We start from the raw sequence: 14,341 nt of genomic DNA on the forward strand, positions 1-14,341 counted from the left end.
ATGTTAGGTTGCCTCTAAAACACACTGATTGGTTGGCATGCTACCCCAACTTGGGACTTTCGGCTCTTTAGCTGCACCTAGGTGAAACGAAACTCAGGCGTTTGAATCCCGTCAGACTACTCCATGTATTTCCAATTAAGTCATCCTCTCTCATCTGTCGGATATAAACCAAAGTCTTCCATCTGTAGTTGACCTTGTAGCCTGATCACTGTCCTGGAACATTCAAGAGAGTGCAAGCACAACACTATCTCAGTCTGAGGCTCTTATGAATAACCCTTGTCTTGACTTCTGAGTCACATGTAAAGAGACCATGAATTTGTCAATTTCAACCTCTTATTTACTTCTATTTGTTTAAGCATGTAGGGTGCTGTTGCTCCTCTCGGCCTCTAGAGACTTGCTCACTCTACCTTGTAAAGACTATATACACTTTTAATCGTCCAATACTTTGGCCATTGCAGATGTTTTCTCCTTCTTTAATCTAAGAGGAATGTCTCCTTCATTCACAGCTTATCTTGGTTAACTCCCCTTGTGCCTTGGAATTATTCCTTATCCTTAATCTTGGTCCTAGGCCAACGTAGCCTTGCTGCTGTTCTGCACAGAGCTTTTCAGCATTTCTGGATTCTACACCCTCAATCTGTTTGAGGTAGCTTGGTTGAATTCGACATGAGCCAGTGTCCATTTTCCTATCATGGCCGTCCATGCCATGGTATATATTCCTGTATAGCAAGCCTCTGTTTCCTTTCTACCTTGCTTTACTGCGTATTTAAATTTATTGGCCAGTAAGTTACTTAATCCTCTATATATTCGCAATTACGTCAGGCTTATGTAGATGCTTCTATTGGTGCTTCAGTTACATTGTTACTCTTGTATTTTCATATCGTTTCAGTATAGGTTTATATATCCTCCTTATGACATCACCTTCCCCTCATCAGATTTTACTTCAACGTACTCCTACGTTCCGTCCCCTTTCCTCCATACTGTATGGGTTTCCTTCGTGAGGACGAGAACGGAACGTCTTTTCTACCAGAAAGATGTTTCCCCTTTAAATTTACTGGGGCGTGGCCTCAGGAGCGCGGGCTCCTTTAATCTCTCCCACCGGCGCCATACCTCAGTCCCCTCTTCTGCATCGACAGGAACGGACCGCTCCACTAGCACTCCTGGGTGAGGCCTAGCCTCTTAATTCCATGTGCTTTTCCCTGGTATGCTAACTTGTTTTTCCTTTCTCTATACAGAATTGGAAACACCATCCACCGGTGCCCTAGCTCTGTCCCCGGAGCATGTCGGCCCAGACAGGCTTTAGCAGGTGCCCGTCGTGCGATGGCTCCTTCCCTACAGCAGACCCCCACGCACTCCGTCTCGGATGCCTTGGTGAGGACCACGGTTGGGACGGATGCGCCGTGTGACTCCCTTACGCCCAGGTCGTTTAAGCACTGCTTAGAGCATTGGAGGAAACTGTTCAACAGAACTCCTCCTCAGAACATCAAGGACTATGTCTGGAGGAAGACACAGAGAAGGTAGGTGCTTTGTTCTCCAAGGCACCCCGCAGAGGCGACTCCTTCCCTGGGAAGCCATTTGGCGGGAGGGGTCAGTCTGGCCCTTGCACCGGCTCGGGGAGCACGGAGGCTCATGCAGCTACCGGCCTCACGGCCGAGAGGTGGAAGGGCCCTCCCGGTCCTGCAGCCGAGGGGCCTGTGAGCTCTACTACCACTGGGACACGTCCCAAGGGGCATCGACCTGATTCTGGGTTGTTACCCTTTGGGGTGCCTTCACGCTGTGCCAGCACTACCAGCCAGGAGGCTGAGGGCACACAGCCTACTGGACGTAGACCTGAGGTGCAGGGCGGGGCAGAGCCGGTGCAGTCGGATAAGCATGTCAAGCCTGGAAACACACCGGATACAGGTCCGCGTGCTCAGGGCACTGACAAAATGGCAGTGGCTAGAGACAAAATGGTGGCCACCCCAGAGCAGCAAAGGCTCGAAGCCTCGCAGCTAGGTGCGGAGGCCCGCCAGCCCACTGATCAGCAAAGGAGTTGTTTTGCTCCTAGGACAGACCAGGTACCACTGACCCCCGTCACCTGGTCCACATCTTATCCCAACACCCCGGGGCCCAGGTACAGTGACTCACTGTACGGGCAGGGGCTAGGGAGGCAATTGGCATATTCATCACGTCCTTCGATGCAAGATCGTGCTCAGCCAGCGTGTGAGGACAGGTTTTTTGACAGATTCATTACCCTCTTGCGGTCCCCACAAATGGGCTCAATTCTCAGGGGCAATATTAAGGACATGTTTCCCCCCCGCTGCGCCGGTGCAACACACGCCAGCACAGCCCATGCCTCCTCCTCCTCCGGCTCCATCACTGCAGCAGCCCAGTACTGAGGGTCCAGGCCCCCACCACAGAGGACCCACCACGGAAGGCAGCTGGCACCAACCCTCTGGTGACAGAGGACCAGCAGGACCCAGACGAGGAGAAGTAGTATACTCCATCAGCAAAAGCCTTCCACGACAGGATTGCCGGCCTGTCGGAATACCTGGGTATCCCCCAGCCACAGAAGGAGCTCTCCAAAGCAGGAGTTCTGGCGCAGGTCCTGAGCATCAGGGCGGAGGCTAGGTCTGGCACCCCCCTACAAAAGGACGTGGAGGCTTTGGCTAAAAAGGGTTAGCGCAAGCCCCACTCCACGCAACCCATTAACAAGAAGCTGGATGCTAGGTTCAGGCAAACTGAGGGGGACAGCATACTGCTCTCTACACACCGCAGCCTCTGTCATCCGTGATCGCTGCTGCATCCATGTATGCCAAGCCCCAGGCCTCGTCATCCAGTACTGCCACGACATCCCTCCTGAATAAGGAAGAGAAGACCCTTGAATCGTATGGCAAGAAGGTCTACTCAAATGCCGGGCTGCACCTCAAGCTGGCGAAAGCAGACGCTATCCTCGCTGAGCCGATTCAACACCTGTGGAGGGAAATCAGATTCCCTGCCAGACATCCCGAAGGACAAGCAAGCCTCTTTCAAAGCGGGCCTAGCTGAGGCCAAACTCGTGGCGCAGGACATCATGAAGGCTTCTTTGGGGCACATTGACATGGCTAACGGGGCAATCTGTCTGACAACAGACATGAGGGGGATGGCTTGCCTAAAGGCTACCAGGTTCAAACGGGATGAGTAGACTAGAATCTTGGACCTTTGTTTGAGGGGAGTGACCTCTTCCGCTCCACCACTGATGAGGAACTCGATAAGAAGAGAAGCTCTCAGACTGCGAAGTCTCTCGCAATCCTCACAAAACCAGCACCTAAACTGTTCTCCCAGACTCAGTCCTGCTCAGACAAAGGGTGTGCTAGGCCTGCAAAGCCAGACAGCCAGACAGATCCCTCTCCCCCCAGTCGGCACCAGAGAAAACAGCATAAGGGGGTTTTCCAATCCGCCTCCTCTTCACTAGCCTTTGACCAGAAGAAACCATGACGATGTGTCTCGGTCCACAGCACCCTAGTTGGGGGCAGGCTGGCCCTGCACAGTCAGGCTTGGTGGGAAAAGTTCAAACACCCCACACAGAGCCTTACACAACAGCACACAACGGACACTGACCAGATACCACACCAAAAAGCTCAGCGAATGGTGTTAACCAAACTGAAGCTGCCAACAGCACATCACAGCTCCCTTGCTTTTTCTCCAAGCTTTAATCTACTATCGTACCCTAACCTGCCCCCCTTTCTTTCAGATCTGTTGGAGCGCCAGGGGACCATGATGATGATAGTGCGTGGTATAAATATCCTTTAACATTAACATCTCAGTGGTGTCCTGGGGCTTCCAGCTATCTCTTCCTTCTCCCCCTCTGTGTTCCCCTCCCCTCCCACAGATCGGCACACCATCTCTGCTAGCGGAGATTCACTCCCTTGTAGAGAGCGAAGCGTTAGAGCAGGTTCCCCCGCTCAGCAGGGGCAGGGCTTTTACTCCTGCATCTTCGCTATCCAGAAGAAGACCCAGGCAGGCCTGCGAGTGTTGTTGGATCTATCTTCCCTGAATCTTTACCTACCCTTGCAGAAGTTCATGATGGTGATGCCAGCGCTCATTGTCAAGACACTGTGTAGGGGTGACTGGATGTGCTCGCTGGACCGGAAGGACACGTATCTCCACGTTCCCATTGTGCAGCCCCACCGGGCCTTCCTCCGGTTCTGAGTCATGGGCCTGCATTCTGAGTACACGGTTCTGCCCTTTGGGCTAAACTAAGCTCCGAGAGTCTTCACGAGGCTCATGAATGCGGTGGCAGCTCTCCTCAGGTCGGAGGGGGCTGCACATCTACCCGTACCTTGACGACTGGCTAGTCGGGGGCACTTTTTTCGTAGCAGGTGCGGGACTCGGCGGACAGGCTAATTTCTACCCTATTCGACCTAGGTTTATCAATCAACTACTAATAATTTGCAGCAGCTCCCATCTTGTAATCTACAGCCACTTGGCGTTTACTGCAGCTTGAAGTCCTGGCAAAAATATAGATGTCATAATCATTGCTGTCTTGCTGAACAGTTTGTGCTCATCTGGAATATTGTCACAGGCCGCCATTTATTTTGCTGAAAAATAATTCTCTCTTCAGCCGGCGGAGTTCAGGTGATCTATTTTCCTCTTGGAAATTCATCAATATGGAGGTCACTTTGGGGAATCGCCAATGCTGGAATGTTTATAGTCACTATAGAACATACTCCTCCCCAATTTTTAGGCAGCAACATGCAAGCTCTTGATCCATAGGCCAAAAATCGATCCATTAGCACAGCAGTTCCTCCATTCATTCCTGGCACTTCAATTATCTGTCGACATCCTTTGTTTTTTTTCCAACCAGGATAATGCATTACTCCTGAAGCATGTTGTTGCATTTCTTAGTGGTATTATGGATACTGGTCCTGCTTCATGGTCAACCCATGTAAGTAACTTTGAGTACTTAGCCCATGATTCTAAACATTTGTCACTATCTGCACTATGCTTGCCGATTCTTTCTTCAATAAAAGTGCAGGGCAACCCAATAGGCCTTCTCCCCATCCAGTACTAGTGAAAACACGTCCGTAAATCGCTAGCTGAGGTCTATCTCTGCATCTTGGCTCTCCTGGTTTTTCTGTTGTAACTGAACAGTTCTGTTTCTTCATCTGGACAACCCTTATTCGTTCTCCAATCTGGGATGGATACATACTTGCTTGTCCAGCCTAGTTCATTTCCCATCTGTCTCATTTTCACATAGGTATCTTCATATGGGAATGTTACTTTTGATCGCCATCGTAACATACCCTTTTTCCTTCAAATTGTCTTCTGTTGGTGCATGCTGCTAGATGACTGAGGCACTTTGCATCATGTGTAGACATCTCTCTTGCAAAAAATGTTCTTGTCGCATTCATAACATACAGTATTAGGGAACAAACCTAACCGCTTTTGTCTGACATTCTCCCACGTCTTTCGTATGCTGGTACCATAGATTATTCTTTAAATGGACTGAATTTATTTATATCTTCATGGTTCTCCTCAATATCCCTTTTATATTGAAATAGACCCCTAGTTATATTGTAAAACACTATGTACCTCTAGTGGGGATAATAATAGATGTTCGAGGGGATTGGGGCATCCAACGTATTCCATATATGACTGTAATCCCCACAGCTGTGCTGCCTCGGAAAATCTTTCGGCGTCGATGACGTCGATACTCTGTCCTCGAGGGCCTCTGTCGAGCCGACCGGATGTTATAAGTAGGACGCACGACGCCCGTAGCCTCAGTTCTGTTTTTTCTGCAAACGTGTTCGCTTCAGAGATCTCGGCGCGCCTCCGTCTTTCTGAGTTCTGTTCTTTCGGTTCCTCGAACCTGTTCGTTTGTGAAGATCCATGATGTCTTCGTCGTCTTCTACACCGCGGCCAGGTTTTAAGAAGTGTCGGAACTGCGGGTCCAAGATGTTGTTGATGGACTTGCACGACGCCTACCTCTGGTGCCTCGGTGGGGACCACGACACGGATGATTGTGTAGACTGCCAGTCGCTTACGTCGAAGGCCTTGCAGGAGCGTAAGAAGCTTTCTGTTGGTAAGGTGGCCAGGCCTCGGAAGTCGAGATCCACTGGGCTTTCGACTGACGATTCGAGGGGTGACTCTCCGCATAGTCGTAGTCGGTCCGGGGGGTCTCGGTCCCGGAGTAGGTCCCGCCATTCCTCTGCCTCTTCGAGGCACTCACGGAAGCACAGTCACCGGTCGCCTTCCCCGCCCTTGTCCGAGGACTCCGCCCATCGGCGGGTTGCTTGTCCCAACAAGCATTCCACTCCTGCCGAATGGGATTCATTTCGGTAGGAGATGGTGATTTTTCAGTCGCAGGGCTCCGTTCCGTCCATGCCGTCGAAAGACGCCGGGTGTGACCGTGCTAGAGTCGCCACTCGCACGTCTTCGTGCTTGAGCGGTCGTCGCGATCACCGGGTGCCTTCGAGGTCCCGGTCAGACAAGGATGGTCGCTGTAGACATGCCCGCTGCAGGTACCGGTCCTCGACGCCCTCGACTGAGCCTTTGAGGTCTTCGCCGAGGTTGTTGAGGGACTCTCTCGAGGCTCCGCCTCCAAGGAAGCCTTCGGCACCCAGGCTGTTGAAGGACACGCTCGGGGCTCCGCCCTCGAGGACTTTGTCGAAGCCGTCGGCACCACGCTCGACGCCGATTCCATCGACACCCTCGATGCCTTTCGAGGCTGTTTTGTCTGAGGTACCCCGTGGCATGGTGGAACCCCCTACAAAGGCTCTGGCCAAGGCTAAGAACGTCTTTGTCCCTTTTTCTATGCCCTCGTTCCAGCCTCTGAATTATATTTCTGAGGTGGATGAAGGGTCTGAGGAACGTATGGTTCCTGAGGATGTACCCGACAAGATTTTGTCTGGTCATAGCCAGATTGAAGACCTGCGTCAGTCGTTGCACGACGCCAGTGGTCTAGACACTTCTCCGGAGGTGGAGTTCTGTAGCCTGAGCCTGGTACCCATGCCGAGTCCTCGTACCGGCGCCTTATGTCGAGGGTAACGGAATACTTTGGGGTGGTCTGCGCCACCAGTGGATTTTCAGCAGGATGACCTGACGGATATCCTCGACCAAGGTCCACTGACTGCCATTCCATATGGCCTTGTAAAGAAGGGTGGCAGCGGCTTGAACTGCTCCGGAGAGTCTCCCGGCAGTGAGCAAGTCTTTGCTGCGAAAATACCTTCCAGCCAGTAGTGACCCCTGCTACTTGACCACGCACCCCACTCCGGAGAGTTTGGTAGTGCAGGCGGCTACGGCCCCAGCAAAGCAGGCATCGTACCATACCATCCCTCCTGATGGGGACGACAAGCGTTTTGATGGCTGGGCGAAGAAAGTGTTTTCTTCAGGGGGTATGGCTTTACAGGCAGCCAACTCCATGTATGCCTTGTCACGTTTCACGCACACTCTGTGGAACTGTATTTCGTTAGCGGCTGATCATATTCCCGAAGGGGAGGAACGGGATGGTTTTCTTGCTATTGTGCAGGATGGCAAGGATGCCATGTGTGAGTCCGTTCAGTCGGGTCTGGACATGGCGGATTGTGTCAGCCGGTCCATGGCGGCGAGCACCGTAATACGCAGGTTTGCGTGGTTGCGGAAGTCGGGGTTTGCTCCTGATGTGCAAGCCCGGCTCCTCAACATGCCCTTTGATGGTGAACATCTTTTTGGCAGCAAGGCTGACGAAAGCTTTGAGAGGTTGCAGACCTCAAAAGCTGCAGCAAAGTTGTTGAGTGCTGCAGTTCGCCAACCTCCGCCTTTTCGTCCTAGGGGACAGCAATGGAGGGGAGGTTCCTTTCGATATTACTCATCCTTTGGTAGATCGAGAAGAGCTGCAAGTCAAAGGGGCCACCGTAGGAGTGCCAGAGGTGCAAAACAGAGTACTCAAGGTGCCAAGGCCGCTATGGCAGTTGTCACTTTGCCCTCAGGCACTGCCACAGCCGCTTCAGCTCAGTCATGAGGCCATGTCCCATGGTTCGCCGGTTGGGGGAAGGCTGGGGCAGCATCTTGTAGAGTGGCGTGCCATTACTTCAGATGTGTGGGTTCTGGAGATCATAGCCCATGGCTACTGTCTTCCTTTCCGGCAGAGGCCTCACGACAATCCACCAGGGAATCTCTTTGAAGAGTCCGGATCCGCTCCTTGCGGAAGAAATACAATCCCTGCTGGAGAAAGGCGCCATAGAACTGGTGCCTGTAGCGGAGAGGAACAATGGATGGTATTCCCCTTATTTTTTGATTTCAAAGAAAGACTGGGGATTAAGACCCATCATGGACTTGCGCGATTTGAACAAGCTCCTCAGGAAGGACAAGTTCAAGATGGTTACTCTTTCTCAAGTCCTCCAGACCCTTCAACTTCAGGGCTGGTTGGTGTCTCTCGACCTCAAGGACGCTTACTTTCATGTGCCGATCCATCCCAAGCACAAGAAGTACCTGAGGTTCGCGGTTGGCGACTCGCACTTTCAGTTTCGGGTCCTGCCGTTCGGATTGACCTCCGCCCCGAGGGTCTTCACCAAGATCATGGTGGTGGTGGCAGCGTATCTCAGGAAAGGGGGGATTCACGTCTACCCCTACCTGGGCGATTGGTTGATCAGGGCGCACTCTCCCGAGCAAGTACTGGATCATCTGTCCGTCACCTGCCACTCCCTTCACAAGCTGGGCTTCTCCCTCAACTTAAAGAAGTCCCACTTGACGCCAACTCAGAGGCTCCAGTACATCGGAGCAGTGCTCGACACGTCCCGAGGGCAGTGTTTTCCTCCCCAAGTGAGGGCTCATCACATTCAGCAGATGGTGCACAAGTTTCAACGTGCCCAGAGTCTCCTGGCGTTAGTTCTTGAGGTTGCTCGGCCTCATGGCGTCCTGCAGTCTTTTGGTGCCAGAAGCCAGGTTGCGGATGAGATCTCTGCAATGGGCTCTCAAGATGCAGTGGTCACAGTCCTCCGGCAGGATGTCGGACCCCGTTCAGGTGCCGCCCTTGGTCGCCCAGGACCTTCTGTGGTGGGCTATCGAAGGCAATCTGCTGAGGGGGGTCTCCATTTTGGCTACCCTTGCCGGAGGTGACGATCGTGACGGATGCATCCCTCACGGGATGGGGAGCTCATGCCAACGAGTTGACAGTCAGCGGTCGTTTGGTCTCCGTCGGAGTCCAGACTCCATATCAATCTGTTGGAGCTGAGGGCCGTCAGACTAGCCCTGAAGGCTTTTCTGCCGACTGTGCGAGGGAAGAATGTCCTGATTCTGATGGACAACACAGTGGCCATGCACTACCTCAACAAAAAGGGGGGTGGGGCAGGGTCACTTTCTCTGTGCAGGGAGGCGATGCAGCTCTGGTTCTGGGCCATCCAGCAGGAAATTTCGATCTCAGCAGTTCATCTGGCCGGAGACGAAAACGAGACGGCGACCGCTCTGAGCAGGCAGAGCTCAATCTCTCACGAGCGGGAGCTGGCTCAGGAGATTCTCCTGGAAATCTTCGCCCTTTGGGGGACCCCGCAAGTGGACCTCTTCGCCTCCAGTGTCAACCGGAAGTGTGAAAGGTTCTGCTCGCAGGAATTTCCTCCAAGAGGAGCCTTGGGTGAGGCGTTTGTGGTGGAGTGGTCATTCCCACTGCTGTATGCGTTTCCTTCAGTCCCCGTCATCCCGCAAGTGCTGCGGAGGCTGCGTAGGTTCGGTTCCCGGATGATCCTCATTGCTCCGGCATGGGCCCTGAGGACATGGTACCCGGACCTTCTCGACTTGTCCATCTGCCCTCCACGTCGTCTTCCCTACCAAGAAGATCTGCTTTCACGGGAGGGGGGGTCAGGTTCTCCATCCAGAGGTCAGATCCCTTAACCTTCACGCTTGGCTTCTGAAAGGTTGAGGTATAAGGATTGGGACCTCCCTGAAGACGTGATGGAGGTGTTGCTTTCGGCCCGAAGGCCAGCAACAAAGTCTCTGTACCTTTGCCGTTGGCGTAAATTTTGCGACTCGTGCAGAGTTCAGAATGTGGATCCTTTTGCATGTGACATCCCCATGGTTCTGTCCTTTTTACTTTCTTTGGCCCACAAGGGCTTGCAAGTGGGTACCATTAAAAGTTACCTGGCGGCGCTGTCCATCTTTAAGCGCTCGTCTGAAGAGTGTTCTTATTTCAAAATTCCTTTTAATTCTCAGTTTCTGAAAGGGCTCACTAATGTGTTCCCTCCGTCACCTTTCCAGGTGCCCGGTTGGGATTTGAACCTTGTTCTAAAGTTCCTAATGGGTGCTCCATTTGAGCCTTTACATTCTTGTCCTTTGAGACTGTTAACCCTTAAAACTGTATTTTTAGTTGTGGTCACTTCCGCTCGCAGAGTGAGTGAGTTGCAGGCCCTTTCGGTTAAGCCACCCTTCACTGTGTTTCATAAGGACAGGGTTGTCCTTAGAGTCCGTCCTTCGTTTCTTCCGAAAGTTGTATCGGAATTTCATTTGGCCCAGAAGGTTGTTCTTCCGGCATTCTATCCTCCTCCGCATCCTGGTAAGGAAGAGGAGATGCTCCATAGGCTTGATCCTAGGAGAGCTTTAAGCTTTTATGTTTCATGCATGTCCTGGGTCAGAGTGGACGATCAACTCTTTATTGGTTACGCTGGAAAGCGTTTGGGGCAAGCTGTGACGAAACAGACTTTGTCTTGCTGGATTATTTTGGCCATCTCGGAGTGTTACCGCTTGGCGGGTAAGGACCCACCGGCTGGCTTGCGGGCCCATTCTACCAGGGGTATGGCTGCATCTACTGCCCTGCAGAGGGGTGTTCCTATTCGCAACATCTGTGATGCAGCCACCTGGGCTTCAGTACATACATTTGTACGTCACTATTCCCTCGATTCCATCCGAGGTCAGGATCTGGCCTTTGGCAAGGCGGTCCTTTGCTCTGCTATTTGATTGGCAATTTTAAATTTTGATTCTAAATTCTTTCCCTCCTCCTTGCTCTGGTACTGCTTTGGGAGTCTGTCATAGATATGGAATACGTCGGAGGACCCAATCCCCTCGAAGAACAAGTTACTTTCTTACCTGGTAACGTTCTTTCGATGGGATGGTCCGACGACGTATTCCATATCGCTCCCTCCCTGCCTTCCCCGCTGCAGAATTTCTTTTGCGATTGCAGCTTACGTTCCACAAGGCTTTGTGTCTGACTGGCAGTTGACTAATGTCACACGTTCTGGGGGGAAAAAACTACAACTGAGGCTACGGGCGTCGTGTGTCCTACTTATCACATCGGATGATGTTGGACGTCGGAGGAGGTCCTCGACGACGGCGCATCAAAGACATCGACGCAGGACGCAGACGCCGAAAAAAGTTTCCGAAGCAGCACAGCTGTGGTGATTACATGTCATAGATATGGAATACGTCGTCGGACCATCCCAAGAACGTTACCAGGTAAGAAAGTAACTTGTTCATCTCATCGCCTAATGCCTTCGCTACACGATGGGCATCAGTTCTTAACCTAGTTGAAGAAGCAAGTGGGGTTCTCTTACATTGTCCAGTCACCAACTCATGAGGACTTCGATGGTGATCTGAGCCAGGCTGATTTCTCACGACATAAAAAGCAAGGGGCAGACAATGTAGCCATCCCTTCTTTAAGGTTATTTTAAGCTTTGCTATTCTTTTCTTAAATAATCGTTTAGTCTCTCCTAGACGGCATTCACCTGTGGGTGATGAGCAGAAGAAAACTTGCGTTATATGTCTAATGGGGGAACTATCTGTTCAAACAGCTCATTCACAAAATGCAGTCTATCGTCAGACTGCAAAACCTCACACACACACACCCCACTGAGGGAAAACCTTGCGCACAAGGAATTTGGTGGCAGATGAGGCATCGGGGTGCGTGCATGGACCGGTCTCGATCGATCTAGAAAAAGGGCATACTACAACCAGCATATATATGTACCTGTTGCATGTCTGTAACATATCCACATAATCTATATGCAGATGCTAAAATGGGCCATTGGGTGTAGGAATTGCTCCTCCCACCGTTTGCAAAGTGTGCCTTGCAGTACATTTCTGGCACACAATGCAATTTTACAATGAACTGTGCCACATGCTCTAACAGGTTGGGCGAGAACCACTATTCTGCAATTGTCGTGTGTGCTGCGTAGTGAAGCTGCTCCAGCGCTACTCTCAATAATGCTAGAGACCTAACTGGCTTTCCAGTACTATGCTGTCTCCAAATTGCCTCAGTGGTGGATAAAAAAACACACTTGCTTTCTCCATAAATCTTGTTCCTCTTGTGGTGCTCGACCTTGTATCTCAATTAACTGATTTGTTTAACATCTTTGTCTTCAGGACTAGTTAGAGGTGGATAATAGGTTACTTTTTGGCCTCTAAGTCTATGGCTTCATTTCTGCTGGAAGGTAAATTTTTCTTTTAGCATGCGCTGCACATTTTACGACTGCTAGCTTCAGTGGAATACTTAATTCTTCTATAAGCCTATCCAATAGGGCTGCATGTTGCACTGGAGTGTCGTCTGTGTGGAGGAAGCCCCTCCTCTTCCAGTGTGACAAACCTGCGTGTACTGTTCATGTCACATAGGCGGAGTAATAGTATACTGTCACTTCCTCATCCTCAAATCTTCACAGCGCTTCAATGAGTGCCTCTAATTCTGCAGCCTGTGCAGAATAATTCGAAGAGTCTCAAATTCGTCACTACCTCAAATTCACCTTCTCGATTGAGCTTTATTACCGCTGATCCAGTATGCCTTTCCCAAATTATTTGGTCAATTATTGGAGAACCATCAATAAGAACAATTTTCCCCTCCTGAGGGCATTTTCTCTAGCTTGGGGAATATCATTATAAGTCTCAATATACGTTGTACAATCATGTACATGATCATCTTCGCCTACTAGTTCTGCTATAACCATTGCTGGATTTACTGTCTTGCCTCTAACAATTTTGATTACAGGGTTGGAAATAATCATCTCGTAGCCAGATGCTCTTTGTGTGGTCAATGTACTCTTGGGTTTCGCTAAAATCGCAAATAATGCATGTTCTACAAATAACTTTATTGGACATCCCATTGTTATAATTGAAGCCTTTTCAATTGTGAATGCAGGAGCAGCTAATGATTGCTCACAGGGATAATGTCCCTTCATAACTGGATCTAAAATTCCACTATAGTAAGCCATTGGTTTGGGTCCATGACTTCTGTGTGAGGCACGGAGTCATGACTTCTCCATTTGAATGGGGTGTCCCCCGGTCCCCTGGTTAGATATTATGGTTTTCGGGGTTGTTCCCCCGCATATGTTACATGCGTGGCATGGGACAAAAAAAAGCAAAAGATAGAATTACAAAATGTAAAATTTTGTAATTCGATCTTTTGGGACTTGATCCTTTAACGTACATCTGTTACATAACCCTAGAAACTGTTGCATTTTCCTCACTGTTTTAGGGGCTTTAGTTCTCATGATTGCTTCTGCTCTTTCAGGTGTTACTTTTCACCCTTCGTAAGAGATCAAATGTCCTATGTACAACACCTCTTCTTGACAGTATTAGAATTTCTCTTTGTCTACCTTGTATCCTTTCGCTGAGTGTATAGTTGTGAGTTTAACTGAGTCTTCTCTACATCTTTCTTCTGTCTCGCTGCACACCAAAATGTCATCCACGTATTGAATTATTGTACTTTCAAATCCATCTGAAGGACTCTGTTAAACATTGAAGTGGACTCTCAGCACCTGGGCCAAATGAGTATGTTTCAGGTGGATCGTTCGATAGGAAAAAGAAGCTAAATCGTCTGAGTCTTCATGAAGGGGGAATAGAAAAGAAAACATTTTAAAAATCTGTAACAGTGACATTTTTAGCCTTAGATGGGATGTTAGACAATATTGTCGCAGGATTTGGAACTAAAGGAAACTTGACTTCGACTATATTGTTTAGGGGGTGCAAGTCCTGGATAAATCTCCACAAAACCCCCCCCCCTTTTATTTTTTCAGAGTACACGGCCGTGTTACATGATGAATTTGATGGCAATAATGACTTGCTGCAGTAAAGCGGGAATGGTTTCAAATCTACCTTCCTCCGCCTCTCTGGACATGAGATATTGCTTTGCTTGTGGCAAAGGGGCTCCTTGTTTTAGTTTAATTTTAACTGCTCCTATCCCTTTTAATAGACCCACATCATATGGGCTTGTGGTCCATCAAATCTTTGGCACCTTCTCCGAGTCTTCCTGGAAAAAATGTTCTTCTTCTTACTAATGCCATTCTCTGCTGCATTTCTATATTCTCTACTTTAATCTAATAAGTAAGACTTGTGAAAAACACTTGTTCGTCGTCAGAGTAGTAATCTCTACTGTCACATCTGTCAGTCTATATCCTTCACTAAGGGCTAGCACTGTTTTCCATCCTCTTCC

General features: G+C 50.1%; 1 protein-coding gene across 2 annotated transcripts in view; it reads left to right on the forward strand.

Annotated features, from left to right (window-relative positions):
* GOLM1 (golgi membrane protein 1) overlaps positions 1 to 14,341 on the forward strand; it is a 499,462-nt gene that overhangs the window by 387,004 nt on the left and 98,117 nt on the right. The gene's annotated exons all lie outside the window — the stretch shown is intronic.

Source organism: Ambystoma mexicanum, chromosome 6p (assembly GCF_040938575.1).
Source record: "Ambystoma mexicanum isolate Mex_15411 chromosome 6p, UKY_AmexF1_1, whole genome shotgun sequence".
NCBI lineage: Eukaryota > Metazoa > Chordata > Amphibia > Caudata > Ambystomatidae > Ambystoma > Ambystoma mexicanum.